The sequence below is a fragment of the Dendrobates tinctorius genome, unplaced genomic scaffold, assembly GCF_039654945.1.
Source record: "Dendrobates tinctorius isolate UK_male_01 unplaced genomic scaffold, ASM3965494v1 ptg000178l, whole genome shotgun sequence".
Lineage (NCBI taxonomy): Eukaryota > Metazoa > Chordata > Amphibia > Anura > Dendrobatidae > Dendrobates > Dendrobates tinctorius.
In genome coordinates, this window is record NW_027361845.1 from 1329943 (window position 1) to 1357880 (window position 27938).

A 27938-nucleotide genomic window follows, 5' to 3' on the forward strand; every position below is an offset into this window, starting at 1 on the left:
TAATTGTGCACTTTGGAATTCTCGCTCAGTGTGTAACAAACTCTCCTTCATTCATGACTTCTTCCTTTCTAATTCTCTTAACCTTCTGGCTCTTACTGAAACCTGGATCCAGCAGTCAGATACTACCGCTGCTGCTGCTCTTTCATACGGGGGGCTACACTTCTCTCATACCCCAAGATCAGACAATAGAGCTGGTGGAGGCGTTGGTCTGCTCCTATCACCAAAATGTACCTTTCAGGTTATCCCTCAACTACCCTCACTTGTCTTCCCTTCTTTTGAGGTCCATGCCGTCAGACTCTACACCCCCTTCTCCATGCGAGTGGCGGTGGTATATCGTCCTCCCGGCCCCTCCCATCAGTTCCTGGATCATTTTGCCACTTGGCTTCCACATTTTCTCTCCTGTGACATCCCTACCCTCCTCATGGGAGATTTCAACATCCCCATTGCTCTTCCCCTCTCCCCATCTGCTACTCACCTTTTATCTCTAACCTCCTCATTTGGCCTTTCGCAGCTTACTAATTCTCCAACGCATGAAGACGGAAACTCCCTCGACTTGGTCTTCTCTCGGCTTTGTGCAGTGGATGATTTTGCAAACTCCCCTCTCCCGCTCTCTGACCACAATCTTCTTTCATTCTCTATAAAGAACTGCCAGGCTGCTCAGGTCACCCCCACTGTCCAGACTTATAGAAACACACAGGCCATTAACACCCAGAAACTTCTGAAGAACTTGCAGTCTTCATTGGCCCCTATCTCCTCCCACTCATGTCCTGATTCTGCATTGAAGCATTACAATGAAACACTTCAAACTGCCCTGGATGAATTTGCACCCCCTATAAATAGAACACCACAACGCAGACGGCGACAACCCTGGCACACGGTGCAAACACGTTTCCTGCAGCGGTGCTCCAGGTGCGCCGAACGTCTGTGGAGAAAATCCAATCTACACGAAGATTTCATCCATTTTAAGTTTATGCTTAGAACATACAACACTGCCCTTCACCTCTCCAAACAAACCTATTTCAACACCCTCATCATCTCACTGTCTAATAACCCGAAACGTCTCTTTGACACTTTTCATTCTCTACTCAATCCAAGAGTACAGGCCCCAACCACTGAGCTCCGAGCTGACGATCTGGCCAATTACTTCAAAGAAAAAATTGACCAGATCCGACAGGAAATTATCTCCAAATCCCCTCATACCATGCACTGTCCTCCCTCCCCCACTGCATCTAACTCACTCTCTGATTTTGAACCAGTCACAGAAGAAGAAGTAAGCAGGCTCCTTGCATCTTCTCGCCCAACTACTTGCACCAGTGACCCATTTCCGTCACATCTCCTCCAGTCCCTTTCCCCTGCTGTCACCCCTCACCTAACTAAAATATTTAACCTCTCTCTCTCTTCTGGTATTTTTCCCTCCTCATTTAAGCATGCCATCATACATCCACTACTTAAAAAACCATCCCTCGACCAAAATTGTGCCGCTAACTATAGACCTGTCTCTAATCTTCCCTTCATCTCTAAACTCCTGGAACGCCTGGTCCACTCCCGTCTTATCCGCTATCTCTCAGAAAACTCTGTTCTCGACCCTCTCCAATCCGGTTTCCGCTCTTTACACTCCACTGAAACTGCCCTCACTAAAGTCTCTAATGATCTGCTAACAGCTAAATCAAATGGTCATTACTCCATGCTAATTCTCTTGGATCTCTCTGCAGCATTCGACACTGTGGATCATCAGCTCCTCCTCACTATGCTCCGTTCCATTGGCCTCAAGGACACCGTTTTCTCCTGGTTCTCCTCCTATCTCTCCGACCGCTCCTTTACTGTTTCTTTTGCCGGTTCCTCCTCCTCTCACCTTCCCCTTACTGTTGGGGTCCCTCAAGGATCGGTTCTAGGCCCCCTCCTCTTCTCCTTGTACACTGCCCCTATTGGTCAAACAATCAGTAGATTTGGTTTCAAGTACCATCTCTATGCTGATGACACCCAATTATACGCTTCTTCTCCTGACATCACGCCAGCCTTTCTAGAAAACACTGGCGATTGTCTAAACGCTGTGTCTAATATCATGTCCTCACTATATCTGAAACTGAACCTATCAAAGACTGAACTCCTTGTGTTTCCTCCCGCTACTAATGTACCTACACCCGACATTGCCATTTCCGTCTGTGGTTCCACTATTACTCCCCAGCAACATGCCCGCTGTCTTGGGGTCATACTTGATTCCGAGCTTTCCTTTGCCCCCCACATTCGATCACTGGCTCGCTCTTGTCATCTGCACCTCAAAAACATTTCTAGAATTCGACCTTTTCTTACTTTTGACTCTGCAAAAACTCTTACTGTTTCTCTTATTCATTCTCGTCTCGACTATTGTAACTCTCTTCTAATCGGTCTCCCTCTTACAAAACTCTCCCCTCTCCAATCTGTCTTGAATGCTGCAGCCAGGATCATATTCCTCACCAATCGTTACACCGATGCCTCTACCTTGTGCCAGTCATTACACTGGCTACCCATCCACTCCAGAATTCAGTATAAACTTATTACCCTCACCCACAAAGCCCTCCATGGCTCAGCACCACCCTACATCTCCTCCCTTGTTTCAGTATACCACCCTACCCGCGCCCTCCGTTCTGCTGATGACCTGAGGTTAGTATCCTCAATAGTCAGAACCTCCCACTCCCGTCTCCAAGACTTTACACGTGCCGCGCCAATTCTTTGGAATGCACTTCCCAGGTCAATACGATTAGTCCCCAGTCCCCACAATTTTAAGCGTGTCCTGAAAACGCATTTATTCAGACTGGCCTATCGCCTCAACACATTAACCTAACCTATCCCTGTGTGGCAGAGCCAAAAATTTTACCATAACCAGGTTCCCAGCATCATGTTCCCACATGCTTTATGCATCCATTAGCCCTCTGTGTCTGTACTGTTACACACTTAACATTATGGCTGGTCCATACAATCAGGGCAACTGTTACCACCCACCTTTCGTGTCTACCTCTTTCCTCATAGACTGTAAGCTTGCGAGCAGGGCCCTCACTCCTCTTGGTATTTGTTATAATCTACTGTATGTGATTATTGTTATGCTGTAATGTCTATTGTCTGTACAAATCCCCTCTGAAATGTAAAGTGCTGCGGAATATGTCGGCGCTATAAAAATAAAATTTATTATTATTATTATTATTATTATGTAGTATATATGTAGTATGTATGTAGCATGTAGTATGTATGTAGCATGCATGTAGTATATATGTAGTATGTATGTAGCATGCATGTAGTATGTATGTAGTATGTATGTAGTATGTATGTAGCATGCAGTATGTATGTAGCATGTATGTAGTATATATGTAGTATGTATGTAGCATGCATGTAGTATGTATGTAGCATGTAGTATGTATGTAGCATGCATGTAGTATGTATGTAGCATGTATGTAGTATGTATGTAGTATATATGTAGTATGTATGTAGCATGTAGTATGTATGTAGCATGCATGTAGTATTTATGTAGTATTTTTTTTTTTTTTTTTTTTAACATTTAACACATTAGCCGGATGATGGGACTACTACTGTCCCATCATTGGCTAATGTGTCAATCACTGTCATGGTAGCAGGCATCGCCCGATGGGACTTGTAGTCCCATCGGACGATGCTTGCACAGACCCCCGGACATCAGCACAGCCCCCCGGCAGGCCGGCACAGCCCCCCGGCAGGCCGGTACAGACCCCCACAGGGTGCACAGACCACCGGCAGGCCGGCACAGCCCCCCGGCAGGCCGGTACAGACCCCGGGCAGTCCACACAGCCCCCCGGCAGGCCGGCACAGCCCCCCGGCAGGCCGGCAGAGACCCCCGGAAGGCCCGAAATGACGGCGCATCATGATGCGCACACACCGCGCATCATGATGACGTCAGGCCGTCAATCAACTGAACTTCCGATTCCGATGCCGAATTCCGATATTGAAAAAATATCGGAAGTCGGTATCGGAATTCCGATACAGCAAGTATCGGCCGATACCCGATACTTGCGGTATCGGAATGCTCAACACTAGTTAAGATTGAAAACAGAAACTGGGTAATCCAACTGAAAATAGATTAACACAACGTTGTTGACACAGGTCAGAACAGTTTTTAATAAAGTGTTTTTTTAATTCTATAGATTAAAATCTTATCAATAATACTTTGATGAGAAATATTATTGGGAATTGAGTTAAAAACATTAATAAATGTAATAAATGCCAGGAACACCTATCGCTTTGTTCATACCATTGTCATCTTTGAATTTGTAAGAAAATCAGGCTTATTACTAGAATCTAAACTTTAAACTGGAAATCCCTGAATCGGAACGTGAAGATCCTAATTCATCCTTGTTATTACTTTTCTAAACTGTGATTTAAAGTATCAAATTTCAAGATGGTGTCTGTATATTTCCTCATGCACTTTACAAGTGAATTATGGGAGCAAGCAAGTTTTACAGCTGTCCTCATACACTGATGGTAGTGCGCCTTACTCCTGGTCAGAATGATGCATGTTTAAAGTATGTCACGTTCAAGTATCTCTTTCATATTTTTAAAAGTTGATCGATGTTTGGGTTAAGATTGAAAACAGAAACTGCGTATTCTAACTGACAATGGATTATCATGATCTTGTTGCCACCTGTCAGGAAAGTGTTTGAAAAATTGCTTTTTTAATTCTACTGAATAAAATCTTTTCAACAATCCTTTGATGAGATATATCATTGGGAACTGAGTTCAAAACAGAAAATTTGTGGCAAGTCAGAAACACCTATTAATTTGTTCATACCATTGTCATCTTTGAATTTGTAAGAAAAAAGGGTTTATTACTATATTCTAAATTTTTAATTGGAAATCCCTGAATCTGAAAGTGAAGACCTTAATTCATCCTTGTTTATATCTTTTCCAAACTGTGATTATAAGTAGCAAATTTCAAGATGGTGTCCATATATTTTATCATGCACTTTTCATGTGAAGTATGGGAGCAACAACACTTTTCAACTGACCTCATGGTGCAATGGTAGCGTGTCTGACTCCAGATCAGAAAGTTGCGTGTTTAAATCACGTCGGGGGCAATCAGCTTTTTATGTCTTTTCATATCTTGATTGATGTTTGGGTTATTATTGAAAACAGCAACTGCGTAGTCCAACTTGACAAAAGTTAACTCGACTTTGTTGCTACCAAGCTGCAGTGTTTAAGAAACTGCATTTTTTAGTTGTACAGATTATAATCGTTTCAAGAGGACTTTGATAAGAATTGTTATTGGGAATTGAGTTCCAAACATTAAAAAATGTAATTAATGCCATAAGCACCTATTAATTTATTTTTACCATTGCCATCTTTGAATTTGTAAGAAAAGAGGGTTTATTACCAGATTCTTAATTTTTCACTGGAAATCACTGAATCTGATTGTGAAGATCTTAATTCAACTGTAGTGCTTCTGAATCCATATCAGAAAGTTGTGTATTCAAATCACGTCATGGTCAAGCAGCTCTTTCATATTTTTAGAGCTTGATCGATGTTTGGGTTAAGATTGAAAACAGAAACTGGGTAATCCAACTGAAAATAGATTAACACAACGTTGTTGACACAGGTCAGAACAGTTTTTAAAAAAGTGTTTTTTTAATTCTATAGATTAAAATCTTATCAACAATACTTTGATGAAAAATATTATTGGGAATTGAGTTAAAAACATTAATAAATGTAATAAATGCCAGGAACACCTATCGCTTTGTCCATACCATTGTCATCTTTGAATTTGTAAGAAAATCAGGCTTATTACTAGAATCTAAACTTTAAACTGGAAATCCCTGAATCGGAAAGTGAAGATCCTAATTCATCCTTGTTATTACTTTTCTAAACTGTGATTTAAAGTAGCAAATTTCAAGATGGTTTCTGTATATTTCCTCATGCACTTTACAAGTGAATTATGGGAGCAAACAAGTTTTACAGCTGTCCTCATACACTGACGGTAGTGCGCCTTACTCCTGGTCAGAATGATGCATCTTTAAATTATGTCACGTTCAAGTATCTCTTTCATCTTTTTAAAAGTTGATCGATGTTTGGGTTAAGATTGAAAACAGAAACTGCGTATTCTAACTGACAATAGATTATCATGATCTTGTTGCCACATGTCAGGAAAATGTTTGAAAAATTGCTTTTTTAATTCTACTGAATAAAATCTTTTCAACAATCCTTTGATGAGATATATCATTGGGAACTGAGTTCAAAACAGAAAATTTGTGGCAAGTCAGAAACACCTATAAATTTGTTCATACCATTGTCATCTTTGAATTTGTAAGAAAAAAGGGTTTATTGCTATATTCTAAATTTTTAATTGGAAATCCCTGAATCTGAAAGTGAAGACCTTAATTCATCCTTGTTTATATCTTTTCCAAACTGTGATTATAAGTAGCAAATTTCAAGATGGTGTCCATATATTTTATCATGCACTTTTCATGTGAAGTATGGGAGCAACAACACTTTTCAACTGACCTCGTGGCGCAACGGTAGCGCGTCTGACTCCAGATCAGATGGTTGCGTGTTCAAATCACGTCGGGGTCAATCAACTCTTTATGTCTTTTCATATCTTGATTGATGTTTGGTTTATTATTGAAAACAGTAACTGCGTAGTCCAACTGACAAAAGTTAACTCGACTTTGTTGCTACCAGGCTGCAGTGTTTAAGAAACTGCATTTTTTAGTTCTACAGATTATAATCGTTTCAAGAGGACTTTGATAAGAATTGTTATTGGGAATTGAGTTCCAAACATTAATAAATGTAATTAATGCCATAAGCACCTATTAATTTATTTTTACCATTGCCATCTTTGAATTTGTAAGAAAAGAGGGTTTATTACCAGATTCTTAATTTTTGACTGGAAATCACTGAATCTGATTGTGAAGATCTTAATTCAACTGTAGTGCTTCTGAATCCATATCAGAAAGTTGTGTATTCAAATCACGTCATGGTCAAGCAGCTCTTTCATATTTTTATAGCTTGATCGATGTTTGGGTTAAGATTGAAAACAGAAACTGGGTAATCCAACTGAAAATAGATTAACACAACGTTGTTGACACAGGTCAGAACAGTTTTTAAAAAAGTGTTTTTTTAATTCTATAGATTAAAGTCTTATCAACAATACTTTGATGAGAAATATTATTGGGAATTGAGTTAAAAACATTAATAAATGTAATAAATGCCAGGAACACCTATCGCTTTGTTCATACCATTGTCATCTTTGAATTTGTAAGAAAATCAGGCTTATTACTAGAATCTAAACTTTAAACTGGAAATCCCTGAATCGGAAAGTGAAGATCCTAATTCATCCTTGTTATTACTTTTCTAAACTGTGATTTAAAGTAGCAAATTTCAAGATGGTGTCTGTATATTTCCTCATGCACTTTACAAGTGAATTATGGGAGCAAGCGAGTTTTACAGCTGTCCTCATACACTGACGGTAGTGCGCCTTACTCCTGGTCAGAATGATGCATGTTTAAATTATGTCAAGTTCAAGTATCTCTTTCATCTTTTTAAAAGATGATCGATGTTTGGGTTAAGATTGAAAACAGAAACTGCGTATTCTAACTGACAATGGATTATCATGATCTTGTTGCCACCTGTCAGGAAAGTGTTTGAAAAATTACTTTTTTAATTCTACCGAATAAAATCTTTTCAACAATCCTTTGATGAGATATATCATTGGGAACTGAGTTCAAAACAGAAAATTTGTGGCAAGTCAGAAACACCTATTAATTTGTTCATACCATTGTCATCTTTGAATTTGTAAGAAAAAAGGGTTTATTGCTATATTCTAAATTTTTAATTGGAAATCCCTGAATCTGAAAGTGAAGACCTTAATTCATCCTTGTTTATATCTTTTCCAAACTGTGATTATAAGTAGCAAATTTCAAGATGGTGTCCATATATTTTATCATGCACTTTTCATGTGAAGTATGGGAGCAACAGCTCTTTTCAACTGACCTCGTGGTGCAATGGTAGCGTGTCTGACTCCAGATCAGAAGGTTGAGTGTTCAAATCACGTCAGGGTCAATCAGCTCTTTACACTCACTGGCCACTTTATTAGGTACACCATGCTAGTAACGGGTTGGACCCCCTTTTGCCTTCAGAACTGCCTCAATTCTTCGTGGCAGAGATTCAACAAGGTGCTGGAAGCATTCCTCAGAGATTTTGGACCATATTGACATGATGGCATCACACAGTTGGCGCAGATTTGTTGGCTGCACATCCCTGATGCGAATCTCCCGTTCCACCACATCCCAAAGATTCTCTATTGGATTGAGATCTGGTGACTGAGGAGGCCATTTGAGTACAGTGAACTCATTGTCATGTTCAAGAAACCAATTTGAGATGATTCGAGCTTTATGACATGGCGCATTATCCTGCTGAAAGTAGCCATCAGATGTTGGGTACATTGTGGTCATAAAGGGATGGACATGGTCAGCAACAATACTCAGGTAGGCTGTGGCGTTGCAACGATGCTCAATTGGTACCAAGGGGCCCAAAGAGTGCCAAGAAAAAATTCCCCACACCATGACACCACCACCACCAGCCTGAACTGTTGATACAAGGCTGGATGGATCCATGCTTTCATGTTGTTTACGCCAAATTCTGACCCTACCATCCGAATGTCGCAGCAGAAATCGAGACTCATCAGACCAGGCAACGTTTTTCCAATCTTCTACTGTCCAATTTCGATGAGCTTGTGCAAATTGTAGCCTCAGTTTCCTGTTCTTAGCTGAGAGGAGTGGTACCCAGTGTGGTCTTCTGCTGCTGTAGCCCATCTGCCTCAAAGTTCGACGCACTGTGCGTTCAGAGATGCTCTTCTGCCTACCTTGGTTGTAACGGGTGGCAATTTGAGTCACTGTTGCCTTTCTATCAGCTCGAACCAGTATGCCCATTCTCCTCTGATCTCTGGCATCAACAAGGCATTTCCGGCCACAGAACTGCCGCTCACTGGAATTTTTTTCTTTTTCGGAACATTCTCTGTAAACCCTAGAGATGGTTGTGCGTGAAAATCCCAGTAGATCAGCAGTTTCTGAAATACTCAGACCAGCCCTTCTGGCACCAACAATCATGCCACATTCAAAGGCACTCAAATCACCTTTCTTCCCCATACTGATGCTCGGTTTGAACTGCAGGAGATTGTCTTGACCATGTCTACATGCCTAAATGCACTGAGTTGCCGCCATGTGATTGGCTGATTAGAAATTAAGTCTTAACACACAGTTGGACAGGTGTACCTAATAAAGTGGCCAGTGAGTGTATGTCTTTTCATATCTTGATTGATGTTTGGGCTATTATTGAAAACAGCAACTGCGTAGTCCAACTTGACAAAAGTTAACTCGACTTTGTTGCTACCAGGCTGCAGTGTTTAAGAAACTGCATTTTTTAGTTCTACAGATTATAATCATTTCAAGAAGACTTTGATAAGAATTGTTATTGGGAATTGAGTTCCAAACATTAATAAATGTAATTAATGCCATAAGCACCTATTAATTTAATTTAACCATTGCCATCTTTGAATTCGTAAGAAAAGACGGTTTATTACCAGTTTCTTAATTTTTGACTGGAAATCAATAAATCTGATTGTGAAGATCTTAATTCAACTGTAGTGCTTCTGAATCCATATCAGAAAGTTGTGTATTCAAATCACGTCATGGTCAAGCAGCTCTTTCATATTTTTATAGCTTGATCGATGTTTGGGTTAAGATTGAAAACAGAAACTGGGTAATCCAACTGAAAATAGATTAACACAACGTTGTTGACACAGGTCAGAACAGTTTTTAAAAAAGAGTTTTTTTAATTCTATAGATTAAAATCTTATCAACAATACTTTGATGAGAAATATTATTGGGAATTGAGTTAAAAACATTAATAAATGGAATAAATGCCAGGAACACCTATCGCTTTGTTCATACCATTGTCATCTTTGAATTTGTAAGAAAATCAGGCTTATTACTAGAATCTAAACTTTAAACTGGAAATCCCTGAATCGGAACGTGAAGATCCTAATTCATCCTTGTTATTACTTTTCTAAACTGTGATTTAAAGTAGCAAATTTCAAGATGGTGTCTGTATATTTCCTCATGCACTTTACAAGTGAATTATGGGAGCAAGCAAGTTTTACAGCTGTCCTCATACACTGACGGTAGTGCGCCTTACTCCTGGTCAGAATGATGCATGTTTAAATTATGTCACGTTCGAGTATCTCTTTCATCCTTTTAAAAGTTGATCGATGTTTGGGTTAAGATTGAAAACAGAGACTGCGTATTCTAACTGACAATAGATTATCATGATCTTGTTGCCACCTGTCAGGAAAGTGTTTGAAAAATTGCTTTTTTAATTCTACCGAATAAAATCTTTTCAACAATCCTTTGATGAGATATATCATTGGGAACTGAGTTCAAAACAGAAAATTTGTGGAAAGTCAGAAACACCTATTAATTTGTTCATACCATTGTCATCTTTGAATTTGTAAGTAAAAAGGGTTTATTACTATATTCTAAATTTTTAATTGGAAATCCCTGAATCTGAAGGTGAAGACCTTAATTCATCCTTGTTTATATCTTTTCCAAACTGTGATTATAAGTAGCAAATTTCAAGATGGTGTCCATATATTTTATCATGCACTTTTCATGTGAAGTATGGGAGCAGCAACACTTTTCAACTGACCTCGTGGCGCAACGGTAGCGCATCTGACTCCAGATCAGAAGGTTGCGTGTTCAAATCACGTTGGGGTCAATCAGCTCTTTTTGTCTTTTCATATCTTAATTGATGTTTGGGTTATTATTGAAAACAGTAACTGCATAGTCCTACTGACAAAAGTTAACTCGACCTTGTTGCTACCAGGCTGCAGTGTTTAAGAAACTGCATTTTTTAGTTCTACATATAATCGTTTCAAGATGACTTTGATAAGAATTGTTATTGGGAATTGAGTTCCAAACATTAATAAATGTAATTAATGCCATAAGCACCTATTAATTTATTTTTACCATTGCCATCTTTGAATTTGTAAGAAAAGAGGGTTTATTACCAGATTCTTAATTTTTGACTGGAAATCACTGAATATGATTGTGAAGATCTTAATTCAACTGTAGTGCTTCTGAATCCATATCAGAAAGTTGTGTATTCAAATCACGTCATGGTCAAGCAGCTCTTTCATATTTTTATAGCTTGATCGATGTTTGGGTTAAGATTGAAAACAGAAACTGGGTAATCCAACTGAAAATAGATTAACACAACGTTGTTGACACAGGTCAGAACAGTTTTTAAAAAAGTGTTTTTTTAATTCTATAGATTAAAATCTTATCAACAATACTTTGATGAGAAATATTATTGGGAATTGAGTTAAAAACATTAATAAATGTAATAAACGCCAGGAACACCTATCGCTTTGTTCATACCATTGTCATCTTTGAATTTGTAAGAAAATCAGGCTTATTAATAGAATCTAAACTTTAAACTGGAAATCCCTGAATCGGAACGTGAAGATCCTAATTCATCCTTGTTATTACTTTTCTAAACTCTGATTTAAAGTAGCAAATTTCAAGATGGTGTCTGTATATTTCCTCATGCACTTTACAAGTGAATTATGGGAGCAAGCAAGTTTTACAGCTGTCCTCATACACTGACGGTAGTGCGCCTTACTCCTGGTCAGAATGATGCATGTTTAAATTATGTCACGTTCAAGTATCTCTTTCATCTTTTTAAAAGTTGATCGATGTTTGGGTTAAGATTGAAAACAGAAACTGCGTATTCTAACTGACAATAGATTATCATGATCTTGTTGCCACATATCAGGAAAGTGTTTGAAAAATTGCTTTTTTAATTCTACCGAATAAAATCTTTTCAACAATCCTTTGATGAGATATATCATTGGGAACTGAGTTCAAAACAGAAAATTTGTGGCAAGTCAGAAACACCTATTAATTTGTTCATACCATTGTCATCTTTGAATTTGTAAGAAAAAAGCGTTTATTACTATATTCTAAATTTTAAATTGGAAATCCCTGAATCTGAAAGTGAAGACCTTAATTCATCCTTGTTTATATCTTTTCCAAACTGTGATTATAAGTAGCAAATTTCAAGATGGTGACAATATATTTTATCACGCACTTTTCATGTGAAGTATGGGAGCAACAACACTTTTCAACTGACCTCGTGGTGCAACGGTAGCGCATCTGACTCCAGATCAGAAGGTTGCGTGTTCAAATCACGTCGGGGTCAGTCAGTTCTTTATGTCTTTTCATATCTTGATTGATGTTTGGGTTATTATTGAAAACAGCAACTGCGTAGTCCAACTGACAAAAGATAACTCGACTTTGTTGCTACCAGGCTGCAGTGTTTAAGAAACTGCATTTTTTAGTTCTACAGATTATAATCGTATCAAGAGGACTTTGATAAGAATTGTTATTGGGAATTGAGTTCCAAACATTAATAAATGTAATTAATGCCATAAGCACCTATTAATTTATTTTTACCATTGCCATCTTTGAATTTGTAAGAAAAGAGGGTTTATTACCAGATTCTTAATTTTTGACTGGAAATCACTGAATCTGATTGTGAAGATCTTAATTCAACTGTAGTGCTTCTGAATCCATATCAGAAAGTTGTGTATTCAAATCACGTCATGGTCAAGCAGCTCTTTCATATTTTTATAGCTTGATCTATGTTTGGGTTAAGATTGAAAACAGAAACTGGATAATCCAACTGAAAATAGATTAACACAACGTTGTTGACACAGGTCAGAACAGTTTTTAAAAAATGTGTTTTTTTAATTCTATAGATTAAAATCTTATCAACAATACTTTGATGAGAAATATTATTGGGAATTGAGTTAAAAACATTAATAAATGTAATAAATGCCAAGAACACCTATCGCTTTGTTCATACCATTGTCATCTTTGAATTTGTAAGAAAATCAGGCTTATTACTAGAATCTAAACTTTAAACTGGAAATCCCTGAATCGGAACGTGAAGATCCTAATTCATCCTTGTTATTACTTTTCTAAACTCTGATTTAAAGTAGCAAATTTCAAGATGGTGTCTGTATATTTCCTCATGCACTTTACAAGTGAATTATGGGAGCAAGCAAGTTTTACAGCTGTCCTCATACACTGACGGTAGTGCGCCTTACTCCTGGTCAGAATGATGCATGTTTAAATTATGTCACGTTCAAGTATCTCTTTCATCTTTTTAAAAGTTGATCGATGTTTGGGTTAAGATTGAAAACAGAAACTGCGTATTCTAACTGACAATAGATTATCATGATCTTGTTGCCACCTGTCAGGAAAGTGTTTGAAAAATTGCTTTTTTAATTCTACCGAATAAAATCTTTTCAACAATCCTTTGATGAGATATATCATTGGGAACTGAGTTCAAGACAGAAAATTTGTGGCAAGTCAGAAACACCTATTAATTTGTTCATACCATTGTCATCTTTGAATTTGTAAGAAAAAAGGGTTTATTACTATATTCTAAATTTTTACTTGGAAATCCCTGAATCTGAAAGTGAAGACCTTAATTCATCCTTGTTTATCTATTTTCCAAACTGTGATTATAAGTAGCAAATTTCAAGATGGTGTGCATATATTTTATCATGCACTTTTCATGTGAAGTATGGGAGCAACAATACTTTCAACAGACTTCGTGGTGCAACGGTAGAGCGTCTGACTCCACATCAGAAGGTTGTGTGTTCAAATCACGTCAAAGTCAATCAGCTCTTTATGTCTTTTCATATCTTGATTGATGTTTGGGTTATTATTGAAAACAGTAACTGCGTAGTCCAACTGACAAAAGTCAAATCGACTTTGTTGCTACCAAGCTGCAGTGTTAAAGAAACTGCATTTTTTAGTTCTACAGATTATAATCATTTCAAGAGGACTTTGATAAGAATTGTTATTGGGAATTGAGTTCCAAACATTAATTAAATGTAATTAATGCCATAAGCACCTATTAATTTATTTTTACCATTGCCATCTTTGAATTTGTAAGAAAAGAGGGTTTATTACTAGATTCTTAATTTTTGACTGGAAATCACTGAATCTGATTGTGAAGATCTTAATTCAACTGTAGTGCTTCTGAATCCATATCAGAAAGTTGTGTATTCAAATCACGTCACGGTCAAGCAGCTCTTTCATATTTTTATAGCTTGATCAATGTTTGGGTTAAGATTGAAAACAGAAACTGGGTAATCCAACTGTAAATAGATTAACACAATGTTGTTGACACAGGTCAGAACAGTTTTTAAAAAAGTGTTTTTTTAATTCTATAGATTAAAATCTTCTCAACAATACTTTGATGAGAAATATTATTGGGAATTGAGTTAAAAACATTAATAAATGTAATAAATGCCAAGAACACCTATCGCTTTGTTCATACCATTGTCATCTTTGAATTTGTAAGAAAATCAGGCTTATTACTAGAATCTAAACTTTAAACTGGAAATCCCTGAATCGGAACGTGAAGATCCTAATTCATCCTTGTTATTACTTTTCTAAACTGTGATTTAAAGTAGCAAATTTCAAGATGGTGTCTGTATATTTCCTCATGCACTTTACAAGTGAATTATGGGAGCAAGCAAGTTTTACAGCTGTCCTCATACACTGACGGTAGTGCGCCTTACTCCTGGTCAGAATGATGCATGTTTAAATTATGTCACGTTCAAGTATCTCTTTCATCTTTTTAAAAGTTGATCGATGTTTGGGTTAAGATTGAAAACAGAAACTGCGTATTCTAACTGACAATAGATTATCATGATCTTGTTGCCACCTGTCAGGAAAGTGTTTGAAAAATTGCTTTTTTAATTCTACCAAATAAAATCTTTTCAACAATCCTTTGATGAGATATATCATTGGGAACTAAGTTCAAAACAGAAAATTTGGGGCAAGTCAGAAACACCTATTAATTTGTTCATCCCATTGTCATCTTTGAATTTGTAAGTAAAAAGAGTTTATTACTATATTCTAAATTTTTAATTGGAAATCCCTGAATCTGAAGGTGAAGACCTTAATTCATCCTTGTTTATATCTTTTCCAAACTGTGATTATAAGTAGCAAATTTCAAGATGGTGTCCATATATTTTATCATGCACTTTTCATGTGAAGTATGGGAGCAGCAACACTTTTCAACTGACCTCGTGGCGCAATGGTAGCGCATCTGACTCCAGATCAGAAGGTTGCGTGTTCAAATCATGTTGGGGTCAATCAGCTCTTTTTGTCTTTTCATATCTTAATTGATGTTTGGGTTATTATTGAAAACAGTAACTGCATAGTCCTACTGACAAAAGTTAACTCGACCTTGTTGCTACCAGGCTGCAGTGTTTAAGAAACTGCATTTTTTAGTTCTACATATTATAATCGTTTCAAGATGACTTTGATAAGAATTGTTATTGGGAATTGAGTTCCAAACATTAATAAATGTAATTAATGCCATAAGCACCTATTAATTTATTTTTACCATTGCCATCTTTGAATTTGTAAGAAAAGAGGGTTTATTACCAGATTCTTAATTTTTGACTGGAAATCACTGAATATGATTGTGAAGATCTTAATTCAACTGTAGTGCTTCTGAATCCATATCAGAAAGTTGTGTATTCAAATCACGTCATGGTCAAGCAGCTCTTTCATATTTTTATAGCTTGATCGATGTTTGGGTTAAGATTGAAAACAGAAACTGGGTAATCCAACTGAAAATAGATTAACACAACGTTGTTGACACAGGTCAGAACAGTTTTTAAAAAAGTGTTTTTTTAATTCTATAGATTAAAATCTTATCAACAATACTTTGATGAGAAATATTATTGGGAATTGAGTTAAAAACATTAATAAATGTAATAAACGCCAGGAACACCTATCGCTTTGTTCATACCATTGTCATCTTTGAATTTGTAAGAAAATCAGGCTTATTAATAGAATCTAAACTTTAAACTGGAAATCCCTGAATCGGAACGTGAAGATCCTAATTCATCCTTGTTATTACTTTTCTAAACTCTGATTTAAAGTAGCAAATTTCAAGATGGTGTCTGTATATTTCCTCATGCACTTTACAAGTGAATTACGGGAGCAAGCAAGTTTTACAGCTGTCCTCATACACTGATGGTAGTGCGCCTTACTCCTGGTCAGAATGATGCATGTTTAAATTATGTCACGTTCAAGTATCTCTTTCATCTTTTTAAAAGTTGATCGATGTTTGGGTTAAGATTGAAAACAGAAACTGCGTATTCTAACTGACAATAGATTATCATGATCTTGTTGCCACATATCAGGAAAGTGTTTGAAAAATTGCTTTTTTAATTCTACCGAATAAAATCTTTTCAACAATCCTTTGATGAGATATATCATTGGGAACTGAGTTCAAAACAGAAAATTTGTGGCAAGTCAGAAACACCTATTAATTTGTTCATACCATTGTCATCTTTGAATTTGTAAGAAAAAAGGGTTTATTACTATATTCTAAATTTTTACTTGGAAATCCCTGAATCTGAATGTGAAGACCTTAATTCATCCTTGTTTATATATTTTCCAAACTGTGATTATAAGTAGCAAATTTCAAGATGGTGTGCATATATTTTATCATGCACTTTTCATGTGAAGTATGGGAGCAACAATACTTTCAACAGACTTCGTGGTGCAACGGTAGAGCGTCTGACTCCACATCAGAAGGTTGTGTGTTCAAATCACGTCAAAGTCAATCAGCTCTTTATGTCTTTTCATATCTTGATTGATGTTTGGGTTATTATTGAAAACAGTAACTGCGTAGTCCAACTGACAAAAGTCAAATCGACTTTGTTGCTACCAAGCTGCAGTGTTAAAGAAACTGCATTTTTTAGTTCTACAGATTATAATCATTTCAAGAGGACTTTGATAAGAATTGTTATTGGGAATTGAGTTCCAAACATTAATTAAATGTAATTAATGCCATAAGCACCTATTAATTTATTTTTACCATTGCCATCTTTGAATTTGTAAGAAAAGAGGGTTTATTACTAGATTCTTAATTTTTGACTGGAAATCACTGAATCTGATTGTGAAGATCTTAATTCAACTGTAGTGCTTCTGAATCCATATCAGAAAGTTGTGTATTCAAATCACGTCACGGTCAAGCAGCTCTTTCATATTTTTATAGCTTGATCAATGTTTGGGTTAAGATTGAAAACAGAAACTGGGTAATCCAACTGTAAATAGATTAACACAATGTTGTTGACACAGGTCAGAACAGTTTTTAAAAAAGTGTTTTTTTAATTCTATAGATTAAAATCTTCTCAACAATACTTTGATGAGAAATATTATTGGGAATTGAGTTAAAAACATTAATAAATGTATTAAATGCCAAGAACACCTATCGCTTTGTTCATACCATTGTCATCTTTGAATTTGTAAGAAAATCAGGCTTATTACTAGAATCTAAACTTTAAACTGGAAATCCCTGAATCGGAACGTGAAGATCCTAATTCATCCTTGTTATTACTTTTCTAAACTGTGATTTAAAGTAGCAAATTTCAAGATGGTGTCTGTATATTTCCTCATGCACTTTACAAGTGAATTATGGGAGCAAGCAAATTTTACAGCTGTCCTCATACACTGACGGTAGTGCGCCTTACTCCTGGTCAGAATGATGCATGTTTAAATTATGTCACGTTCAAGTATCTCTTTCATCTTTTTAAAAGTTGATCGATGTTTGGGTTAAGATTGAAAACAGAAACTGCGTATTCTAACTGACAATAGATTATCATGATATTGTTGCCACCTGTCAGGAAAGTGTTTGAAAAATTGCTTTTTTAATTCTACCAAATAAAATCTTTTCAACAATCCTTTGATGAGATATATCATTGGGAACTAAGTTCAAAACAGAAAATTTGGGGCAAGTCAGAAACACCTATTAATTTGTTCATCCCATTGTCATCTTTGAATTTGTAAGAAAAAAGGGTTTATTACTATATTCTAAATTTTTAATTGGAAATCCCTGAATCTGAAAGTGAAGACCTTAATTTATCCTTGTTTATATCTTTTCCAAACTGTGATTATAAGTAGCAAATTTCAAGATGGTGTCCATATATTTTATCATGCACTTTTCGTGTGAAGTATGGGAGCAACAGCACTTTTAAACTGACCTTGTGGCGCAACGGTAGCGCGTCTGACTCCAGATCAGAAGGTTGCGTGTTCAAATCACGTCGGGGTCAATCAGCTCTTTATGTCTTTTCATATCTTGATTGATGTTTGGGTTATTGTTGAAAACAGTAACTGCGTAGTCCAACTGACAAAAGATAACTCGACTTTGTTGCTACCAGGCTGCAGTGTTTAACCCCTTCACCCCCAAGGGTGGTTTGCACGTTCATGACCGGGCCAATTTTTACAATTCTGACCACTGTACCTTTATGAGGTCATAACTCTCGAACGCTTCCATGGATCCCGGTGATTCTGACATTGTTTTCTTGTGACATATTGTACTTCATGTTAGTGGTAAAATTTCATTCAAATAACTTGCGTTTATTTGTGAGAAAAATGGAAATTTGGCGAAAATTTTGAAAATTTTGCAATTTTCCAACTTTGAATTTTTATGCCCTTAAATCACAGAGATACAGCACACAAAAAACTTGATAACTAACATTTCCCACATGATTACTTTACATCAGCACAATTTTGGAACCAAAATTTTTTTTTGTTAGGAAGTTATAAGGGTTAAAAGTTGACCAGCGATTTCTCATTTTTACAACACCATTTTATTTTTAGGACCACATCACATTTGAAGCCACTTTGAGGGGTCTATATGATAGAAAATACCCAAAAGTGACACCATTCTAAAAACTGCACCCCTTAAGGTGCTCAAAACCACATTCAAGAAGTTTATTAACCCTTTAGGTGCGTCACATGAAATTTTTTGAATATTTAAAAAAAAATGAACATCTAACTTTTTTTCATAAAAAAAATACTTCAGGTTCAATTTTTTTTATTTTACCAAGGGTAACAGGAGAAATTGAACTGCAAAAGTTATTGTGCAATTTGTCCTGAGTACGCAGATACCTGATATGTGGGGGGGAACGACTGTTTCGGCGCATGGCAGAGCTCAGAATGGAAGGAGCGCAGTTTGACTTTTTCAATGCAAAATTGGCTGGAATTCAGATTGGACGCCATGTCACGTTTGGAGAGTCCCTGATGTACCTAAACAGTGGAAACCCCCTACAAGTGACCCCATTTTGGAAACTAGACCCCCCAAGGAACTTATCTAGATATGTGGTGAGAACTTTGAACCCACAAGGGCTTTACAGAAGTTTATAACGTACAGCGGTACAATTAAAAAATCATATTTTTTCCACAAAAATGATCTTTTCACCCCAATTTTTATTTTCCCAAGGGTAACAGGACCCTAAAAGTTATTGTGCAATTTGTCCTGAGTACGCTGATACCCCACATGTGGGGGTAAACCACTATTTGGGCGCATGGCAGAGCTCGGAAGGGAAGCAGCGCCATTTGACGTTTTTGGCTGGAATTGAGATTGGACACCATGTCGCGTTTGGAAAACCCCTGATGTACCAAAACAGTGGAAACCCCCCACAAATGACACCATTTTGGAAAATAGACCCCCTAAGGAACTTATCTAGATGTGTGGTGAGAACTTTGAACCCCCATGGGCTTCACAGAAGTTTATAACATAAAGCCATACAATTAAAAAATCATATTTTTTTCCACAAAAATGATCTTTTCACCCTCAATTCTTATTTTCCCAAGGGTAACAGGACCCTAAAAGTTATTGTGCAATTTGTCCTGAGTACGCTGATACCCCACATGTGGGGGTAAACCACTATTTGGGCGCATGGCAGAGCTCGGAAGGGAAGCAGCGCCACTTGACGTTTTTGGCTGGAATTGAGATCGGACACCATGTCGCGTTTGGAAAACCCCTGATGTACCAAAACAGTGGAAACCCCCCACAAATGACACCATTTTGGAAACTAGACCCCCTAAGGAACTTATCTAGATGTGTGGTGAGCACTTTGACCCCCCCAGTGCTTCACAGAAGTTTACAACGCCCGGGCGTGAAAATAAAAAATTCGTATTTTTTCCACAAACATGATCTTTTAGTCACCATTTTTTTATTTTCCCAAGGGTACCAGGAGAAATTGGACCCCAAAAGTTGTTGTCCAATTTGTCCTGAGTATCAATACCCCATATGTGGGAGAAAACTACTGTATGGGCACACGTCGGGGCTCGGAAGGGAAGTAGTGACGTTTTGGAATGCAGACTTTGATGGAATGGTCTGCGGGTGTCATGTTGCCTTTGGAGAGCCCCTAATGTACCTAAACAGTGGAAACCCCCCACAAATGACACCATTTTGTAAACTAGACCCCCCAAGGAACTTATCTAGATGTGTGGTGAGCACTTTGACCCCCCCAGTGCTTCACAGAAGTTTACAACGCCCGGGCGTGAAAATAAAAAATTCGTATTTTTTCCACAAACATGATCTTTTAGTCACCATTTTTTTATTTTCCCAAGGGTACCAGGAGAAATTGGACCCCAAAAGTTGTTGTCCAATTTGACCTGAGTATCAATACCCCATATGTGGGAGAAAACTACCGTATGGGCACACGTCGGGGCTCGGAAGGGAAGTAGTGACGTTTTGGAATGCAGACTTTGATGGAATGGTCTGCGGGTGTCATGTTGCCTTTGGAGAGCCCCTAATGTACCTAAACAGTGGAAACCCCCCACAAATGACACCATTTTGTAAACTAGACCCACCAAGGAACTTATCTAGATGTGTGGTGAGCACTTTGACCCCCCCAGTGCTTCACAGAAGTTTACAACGCCCAGGCGTGAAAATAAAAAATTCATATTTTTTCCACAAACATGATCTTTTAGTCACCATTTTTTTATTTTCCCAAGGGTACCAGGAGAAATTGGACCCCAAAAGTTGTTGTCCAATTTGTCCTGAGTATGCTGATACCCCATATGTGGGAGAAAACTACTGTATGGGCACACGTCGGGGCTCGGAAGGGAAGTAGTGACGTTTTGGAATGCAGACTTTGATGGAATGGTCTGCGGGTGTCATGTTGCCTTTGGAGAGCCCCTAATGTACCTAAACAGTGGAAACCCCCCACAAATGACACCATTTTGTAAACTAGACCCCCCAAGGAACTTATATAGATGTGTGGTGAGCACTTTGACCCCCCCAGTGCTTCACAGAAGTTTACAACGCCCGGGCGTGAAAATAAAAAAATTCGTATTTTTTCCACAAACATGATCTTTTAGTCACCATTTTTTTATTTTCCCAAGGGTACCAGGAGAAATTGGACCCCAAAAGTTGTTGTCCAATTTGTCCTGAGTACGCTGATTTCCCATATGTGGGAGAAAACTACTGTATGGACACACGTCGGGGCTCGGAAGGGAAGCAGTGACGGTTTGGAATGCAGACTTTGATGGAATGGTCTGCGGGTGTCATGTGCGTTTGGAGAGCCCCTGATGTACCTAAACTATTGAAACTCGCCACAAGTGACCCCATTTTGGACACTAGACCCCCCACGGAACTTTTCTAGATGTGTGGTGAGCACTTTGAACCCCCAAGTGCTTCACAGAAGTTTATAACGCTCGGACGTGAAAATAAAAAAATCATTTTTTTCCACAAAAATGATATTTTTGCCCCCAATTTTTTATTTTCCTAAGGGTAACAGGAGAAATTGGACCCCAAAAATTGTTTTGCAATTTGTCCTGGGTAGGCTGATACCCTACATGTGGGGGTAAAACACTGTTTGGGCGCATAGCAGAGCTTGGAAGGGAAGGAGCACCATTTGACTTTTTCAACTCAGAATTGGCTGGAATTGAGATCAGACGCCATGTTGCATTTGGAGAGCCCCTGATGTGCCCAAACAGTGGAAACCCCCAATTCTAACTCCAACCCGAACCCCAACACGCCCCTAACCCTAGCCCTAACCCTAGCCCTAACCCTAGCCCTAGCCCTAACCCTAGCCCTAACCCTAGCCCTAACCCTAGCCCTAGCCCTAACCCTACCCTAACCCTACCCCAACACACCCCTAACCCTAGCCCTAACCCTAATGGAAAAATGGAAATAAATACATTTTTTTATTTTATTATTTTTCCCTAACTAAGGGGGTGATAACGGGGGGTTTGATTTACTATTTATGGCGGTTTTTATGTTTGGCGGCTGTCGCACGCTAAAAGACGCTTTTTATTGTAAAAATAGTTTTTGCATCACCACATATTGAGAGCTATAATTTTTCCGTATTTTGACCCACCGAGTCATGTGAGGTCTTATTTTTTGCGGGACGAGTTGACGTTTTTATTGGTACCATTTTCGGGCACGTGAAATTTTTTGATCGCTTTTTATTCCGATTTTTGTGACGCAGAATGAACAAAAACCAGCGTTTCATGAATTTCTTTTGGGGGGGGTGCGTTTACACAGTTCCGCGTGCGGTAAAATTGATAAAGCGGTTTTATTCTTCGGGTCAGTACGGTTACAGCGATACCTCATTTAGGTCGTTTTTTTATGTTTTTGTCGGTTTTATGCAATGAAAACTATTTTATATAAAAAATAATTATTTTTGCATCGCTTTATTCTGCGAGTTATAACTTTTTTATTTTTTCGCTGATGATGCTGTGTGGCAGCTTGTTTTTTGCGGGACAAGATGACGTTTTCAGCGGTACCATGGATATTTATATGCATCTTTTTGATCGAGCGTTATTGCACTTTTTGTTTGGCGGTATGATAATAAATCATTATTTTTTGCTTCGTTTTTTATTTTTGTTTTTTAAGGGGTTCGCTAAAGGGGTTAACTATTGGGACAGTTTTATAGGGCAGGTCGTTACGGACGCGGCGATACCTAATATGTGTACTTTTATTGTTTTTTTTTTTATTATTTTCAAAAAATGAATTTATTGGGGAAATTTTTTTTTTTTTTTTACTAATTTATTTGGCGATTTTTTTTAAATTTATTTTTACACTTTTTTTTAATTTTTTTTTTACTTTATTACATAGTCCCAGGTGGGACATCACTGTCCTGTGACAGATCGCTGATCTGTCACATCACAGATCACTGTGACAGATCAGCAATCTGTCACAGGCAGTGCACAAGGCTTCCTCATGCCTGCGCTTTGCAGGCACTGAGGAAGCCAGCTTCCCCAGGCCCCCGAAGGCCCCCGTCGCCATCTTGGATTCGGGGGCCTGGAGGAAAGGAGCCCCCCGCAGCAGCGCTGCACATTGCGCTGCCGTGGGGGGCTCAGGGAAGCACGGAGGGAGCCCCCTCCCTGCCGATGCTTCCCTTTAACCCCCGGTACACCGCGATCATGTTTGATCGCGGTGTGCAAGGGGTTAACGTGTCGGGGGCGGTCCGTGACCGCCCCTGACACATTGTGCCGGGTGTCAGCTGTGATAATCAGCTGACACCCGGCCGCGATCAGCGGCGCTCACCACGTGGGCGCCGCTGATCGCGGTAGATGTACTATCCCGTCCCCGGTCATACGGGCCCGGGTACCGTGGACGGGATAGTACGTCTCATGTCAGGAAGGGGTTAAGAAACTGCATTTTTTAGTTCTACAGATTATAATCGTTTCAAGAGGACTTTGATAAGAATTGTTATTGGGAATTGAGTTCCAAACATTAATAAATGTAATTAATGCCATAAGCACCTATTAATTTATTTTTACCATTGCCATCTTTGAATTTGTAAGAAAAGAGGGTTTATTACCAGATTCTTAATTTTTGACTGGAAATCACTGAATCTGATTGTGAAGATCTTAATTCAACTGTAGTGCTTCTGAATCCATATCAGAAAGTTGTGTATTCAAATCACGTCATGGTCAAGCAGCTCTTTCATGTTTTTATAGCTTGATCGATGTTTGGGTTAAGATTGAAAACAGAAACTGGGTAATCCAACTGAAAATAGATTAACACAACGTTGTTGACACAGGTCAGAACAGTTTTTAGAAAAGTGTTTTTTTAATTCTATAGATTAAAATCTTATCAACAATACTTTGATGAGAAATATTATTGGGAATTGAGTTAAAAACATTAATAAATGTAATAAATGCCAGGAACACCTATCGCTTTGTTCATACCATTGTCATCTTTGAATTTGTAAGAAAATCAGGCTTATTACTAGAATCTAAACTTTAAACTGGAAATCCCTGAATCGGAAAGTGAAGATCCTAATTCATCCTTGTTATTACTTTTCTAAACTGTGATTTAAAGTAGCAAATTTCAAGATGGTGTCTGTATATTTCCTCATGCACTTTTCAAGTGAATTATGGGAGCAAGCAAGTTTTACAGCTGTCCTCATACACTGACGGTAGTGCGCCTTACTCCTGGTCAGAATGATGCATGTTTAAATTATGTCACGTTCAAGTATCTCTTTCATCTTTTTAAAAGTTGATCGATGTTTGGGTTAAGATTGAAAACAGAAACTGCGTAATCTAACTGACAATAGATTATCATGATCTTGTTGCCACCTGTCAGGAAAGTGTTTGAAAAATTGCTTTATTAATTCTACTGAATAAAATCTTTTCAACAATCCTTTGATGAGATATATCATTGGGAACTGAGTTCAAAACAGAAAATTTGTGGCAAGTCAGAAACACCTATTAATTTGTTCATACCATTGTCATCTTTGAATTTGTAAGAAAAAAGGGTTTATTACTATATTCTAAATTTTTAATTGGAAATCCCTGAATCTGAAAGTGAAGACCTTTATTCATCCTTGTTTATATCTTTTCCAAACTGTGATTATAAGTAGCAAATTTCAAGATGGTGTCCATATATTTTATCATGCACTTTTCATGTGAAGTATGGGAGCAACAACACTTTTCAACTGACCTCGTGGTGCAACGGTAGCGCATCTGACTCCAGATCAGAAGGTTGCGTGTTCAAATCACGTCGGGGTCAATCAGCTCTTTATGTCTTTTCATATCTTGATTGATGTTTGGGTTATTATTGAAAACAGTAACTGCGTAGTCCAACTGACAAAAGTTAACTCGACTTTGTTGCTACCAGGCTGCAGTGTTTAAGAAACTGCATTTTTTAGTTCTCCAGATTATAATCGTTTCAAGAGGACTTTGATAAGAATTGTTATTGGGAATTGAGTTCCAAACATTAATAAATGTAATTAATGCCATAAGCACCTATTAATTTATTTTTACCATTGCCATCTTTGAATTTGTAAGAAAAGAGGGTTTATTACCAGATTCTTAATTTTTGACTGGAAATCACTGAATCTGATTGTGAAGATCTTAATTCAACTGTAGTGCTTCTGAATCCATATCAGAAAGTTGTGTATTCAAATCACGTCATGGTCAAGCAGCTCTTTCATATATTTATAGCTTGATCGATGTTTGGGTTAAGATTGAAAACAGAAACTGGGTAATCCAACTGAAAATAGATTAAGGTCAGAACAGTTTTTAAAAAAGTGTTTTTTTAATTCTATAGATTAAAATCTTATCCACAATACTTTGATGAGAAATATTATTGGGAATTGAGTTAAAAACATTAATAAATGTAATAAATGCCAGGAACACCTATCGCTTTGTTCATACCATTGTCATCTTTGAATTTGTAAGAAAATCAGGCTTATTACTAGAATCTAAACTTTAAACTGGAAATCCCTGAATCGGAAAGTGAAGATCCTAATTCATCCTTGTTATTACTTTTCTAAACTGTGATTTAAAGTAGCAAATTTCAAGATGGTGTCTGTATATTTCCTCATGCACTTTACAAGTGAATTATGGGAGCAAGCAAGTTTTACAGCTGTCCTCAAACACTGACGGTAGTGCGCCTTACTCCTGGTCAGAATGATGCATGTTTAAATTATGTCATGTTCAAGTATCTCTTTCATCTTTTTAAAAGTTGATCGATGTTTGGGTTAAGATTGAAAACAGAAACTGCGTAATCTAACTGACAATAGATTATCATGATCTTGTTGCCACCTGTCAGGAAAGTGTTTGAAAAATTGCTTTATTAATTCTACTGAATAAAATCTTTTCAACAATCCTTTGATGAGATATATCATTGGGAACTGAATTCAAAACAGAAAATTTGTGGCAAGTCAGAAACACCTATTAATTTGTTCATACCATTGTCATCTTTGAATTTGTAAGAAAAAAGGGTTTATTACTATATTCTAAATTTTTAATTGGAAATCCCTGAATCTGAAAGTGAAGACCTTTATTCATCCTTGTTTATATCTTTTCCAAACTGTGATTATAAGTAGCAAATTTCAAGATCGTGTCCATATATTTTATCATGCACTTTTCATGTGAAGTATGGGAGCAACAACACTTTTCATCTGACCTCGTGGTGCAACGGTAGTGCATCTGACTCCAGATCAGAAGGTTGCGTGTTCAAGTCACGTCGGGGTCAATCAGCTCTTTATGTCTTTTCATATCTTGATTGATGTTTGGGTTATTATTGAAAACAGTAACTGCGTAGTCCAACTGACAAAAGTTAACTCGACTTTGTTGCTACCAGGCTGCAGTGTTTAAGAAACTGCATTTTTTAGTTCTACAGATTATAATCGTTTCAAGAGGACTTTGATAAGAATTGTTATTGGGAATTGAGTTCCAAACATTAATAAATGTAATTAATGCCATAAGCACCTATTAATTTATTTTTACCATTGCCATCTTTGAATTTGTAAGAAAAGAGGGTTTATTACCAGATTCTTAATTTTTGACTGGAAATCACTGAATCTGATTGTGAAGATCTTAATTCAACTGTAGTGCTTCTGAATCCATATCAGAAAGTTGTGTATTCAAATCACGTCATGGTCAAGCAGCTCTTTCATATATTTATAGCTTGATCGATGTTTGGGTTAAGATTGAAAACAGAAACTGGGTAATCCAACTGAAAATAGATTAACACAACGTTGTTGACAAAGGTCAGAACAGTTTTTAAAAAAGTGTTTTTTTAATTCTATAGATTAAAATCTTATCAACAATACTTTGATGAGAAATATTATTGGGAATTGAGTTAAAAACATTAATAAATGTAATAAATGCCAGGAACACCTATCGCTTTGTTCATACCATTGTCATATTTGAATTTGTAAGAAAATCAGGCTTATTACTAGAATCTAAACTTTAAACTGGAAATCCCTGAATCGGAAAGTGAAGATCCTAATTCATCCTTGTTATTAATTTTCTAAACTGTGATTTAAAGTAGCAAATTTCAACATGGTGTCTGTATATTTCCTCATGCACTTTACAAGTGAATTATGGGAGCAAGCAAGTTTTACAGCTGTCCTCATACACTGACGGTAGTGCGCCTTACTCCTGGTCAGAATGATGCATGTTTAAATTATGTCACGTTCAAGTATCTCTTTCATCTTTTTAAAAGTTGATCGATGTTTGGGTTAAGATTGAAAACAGAAACTGCGTATTCTAACTGACAATAGATTATCATGATCTTGTTGCCACCTGTCAGGAAAGTGTTTGAAAAATTGCTTTTTTATTTCTACTGAATAAAATCTTTTCAACAATCCTTTGAAGAGATATATCATTGGGAACTGAGTTCAAAACAGAAAATTTGTGGCAAGTCAGAAACACCTATTAATTTGTTCATACCATTGTCATCTTTGAATTTGTAAGAAAAAACGGTTTATTTCTAAATTTTTAATTGGAAATCCCTGAATCTGAAAGTGAAGACCTTAATTCATCCTTGTTTATATCTTTTCCAAACTGTGATTATAAGTAGCAAATTTCAAGATGGTGTCCATATATTTTATCATGCACTTTTCATGTGAAGTATGGGAGCAACAACACTTTTCAAATGACCTCGTGGTGCAACGGTAGCGCGTCTGACTCCAGATCAGAAGGTTGCGTGTTCAAATCACATCGGGGTTAATTACCTCTTTATGTCTTTTCATATCTTGATTGATGTTTGGGTTATTATTGAAAACAGTAACTGCGTAGTCCAACTGA

At 37.3% G+C, this 27938-nt stretch overlaps 8 non-coding genes across 8 annotated transcripts; all 8 read left to right on the forward strand.

The window, feature by feature from the left end:
- The first annotated feature begins 6495 nt into the window (after positions 1-6495).
- Positions 6496-6567, forward strand: TRNAW-CCA (transfer RNA tryptophan (anticodon CCA)). The gene has a single exon. It is a non-coding gene; the product is annotated as a tRNA-Trp (tRNA).
- A 4128-nt stretch (positions 6568-10695) lies between these two features.
- On the forward strand, positions 10696-10767 carry TRNAW-CCA (transfer RNA tryptophan (anticodon CCA)). Its single transcript has one exon. It is a non-coding gene; the product is annotated as a tRNA-Trp (tRNA).
- Positions 10768-12180: 1413 nt separating this feature from the next.
- On the forward strand, positions 12181-12252 carry TRNAW-CCA (transfer RNA tryptophan (anticodon CCA)). Its single transcript has one exon. It is a non-coding gene; the product is annotated as a tRNA-Trp (tRNA).
- Positions 12253-15157: 2905 nt separating this feature from the next.
- Positions 15158-15229, forward strand: TRNAW-CCA (transfer RNA tryptophan (anticodon CCA)). The gene has a single exon. It is a non-coding gene; the product is annotated as a tRNA-Trp (tRNA).
- A 2904-nt stretch (positions 15230-18133) lies between these two features.
- TRNAW-CCA (transfer RNA tryptophan (anticodon CCA)) lies at positions 18134-18205 on the forward strand. The gene has a single exon. It is a non-coding gene; the product is annotated as a tRNA-Trp (tRNA).
- A 6632-nt stretch (positions 18206-24837) lies between these two features.
- Positions 24838-24909, forward strand: TRNAW-CCA (transfer RNA tryptophan (anticodon CCA)). Its single transcript has one exon. It is a non-coding gene; the product is annotated as a tRNA-Trp (tRNA).
- A 1398-nt stretch (positions 24910-26307) lies between these two features.
- TRNAW-CCA (transfer RNA tryptophan (anticodon CCA)) lies at positions 26308-26379 on the forward strand. Its single transcript has one exon. It is a non-coding gene; the product is annotated as a tRNA-Trp (tRNA).
- A 1409-nt stretch (positions 26380-27788) lies between these two features.
- Positions 27789-27860, forward strand: TRNAW-CCA (transfer RNA tryptophan (anticodon CCA)). Its single transcript has one exon. It is a non-coding gene; the product is annotated as a tRNA-Trp (tRNA).
- The last annotated feature ends 78 nt before the right edge of the window (positions 27861-27938 follow it).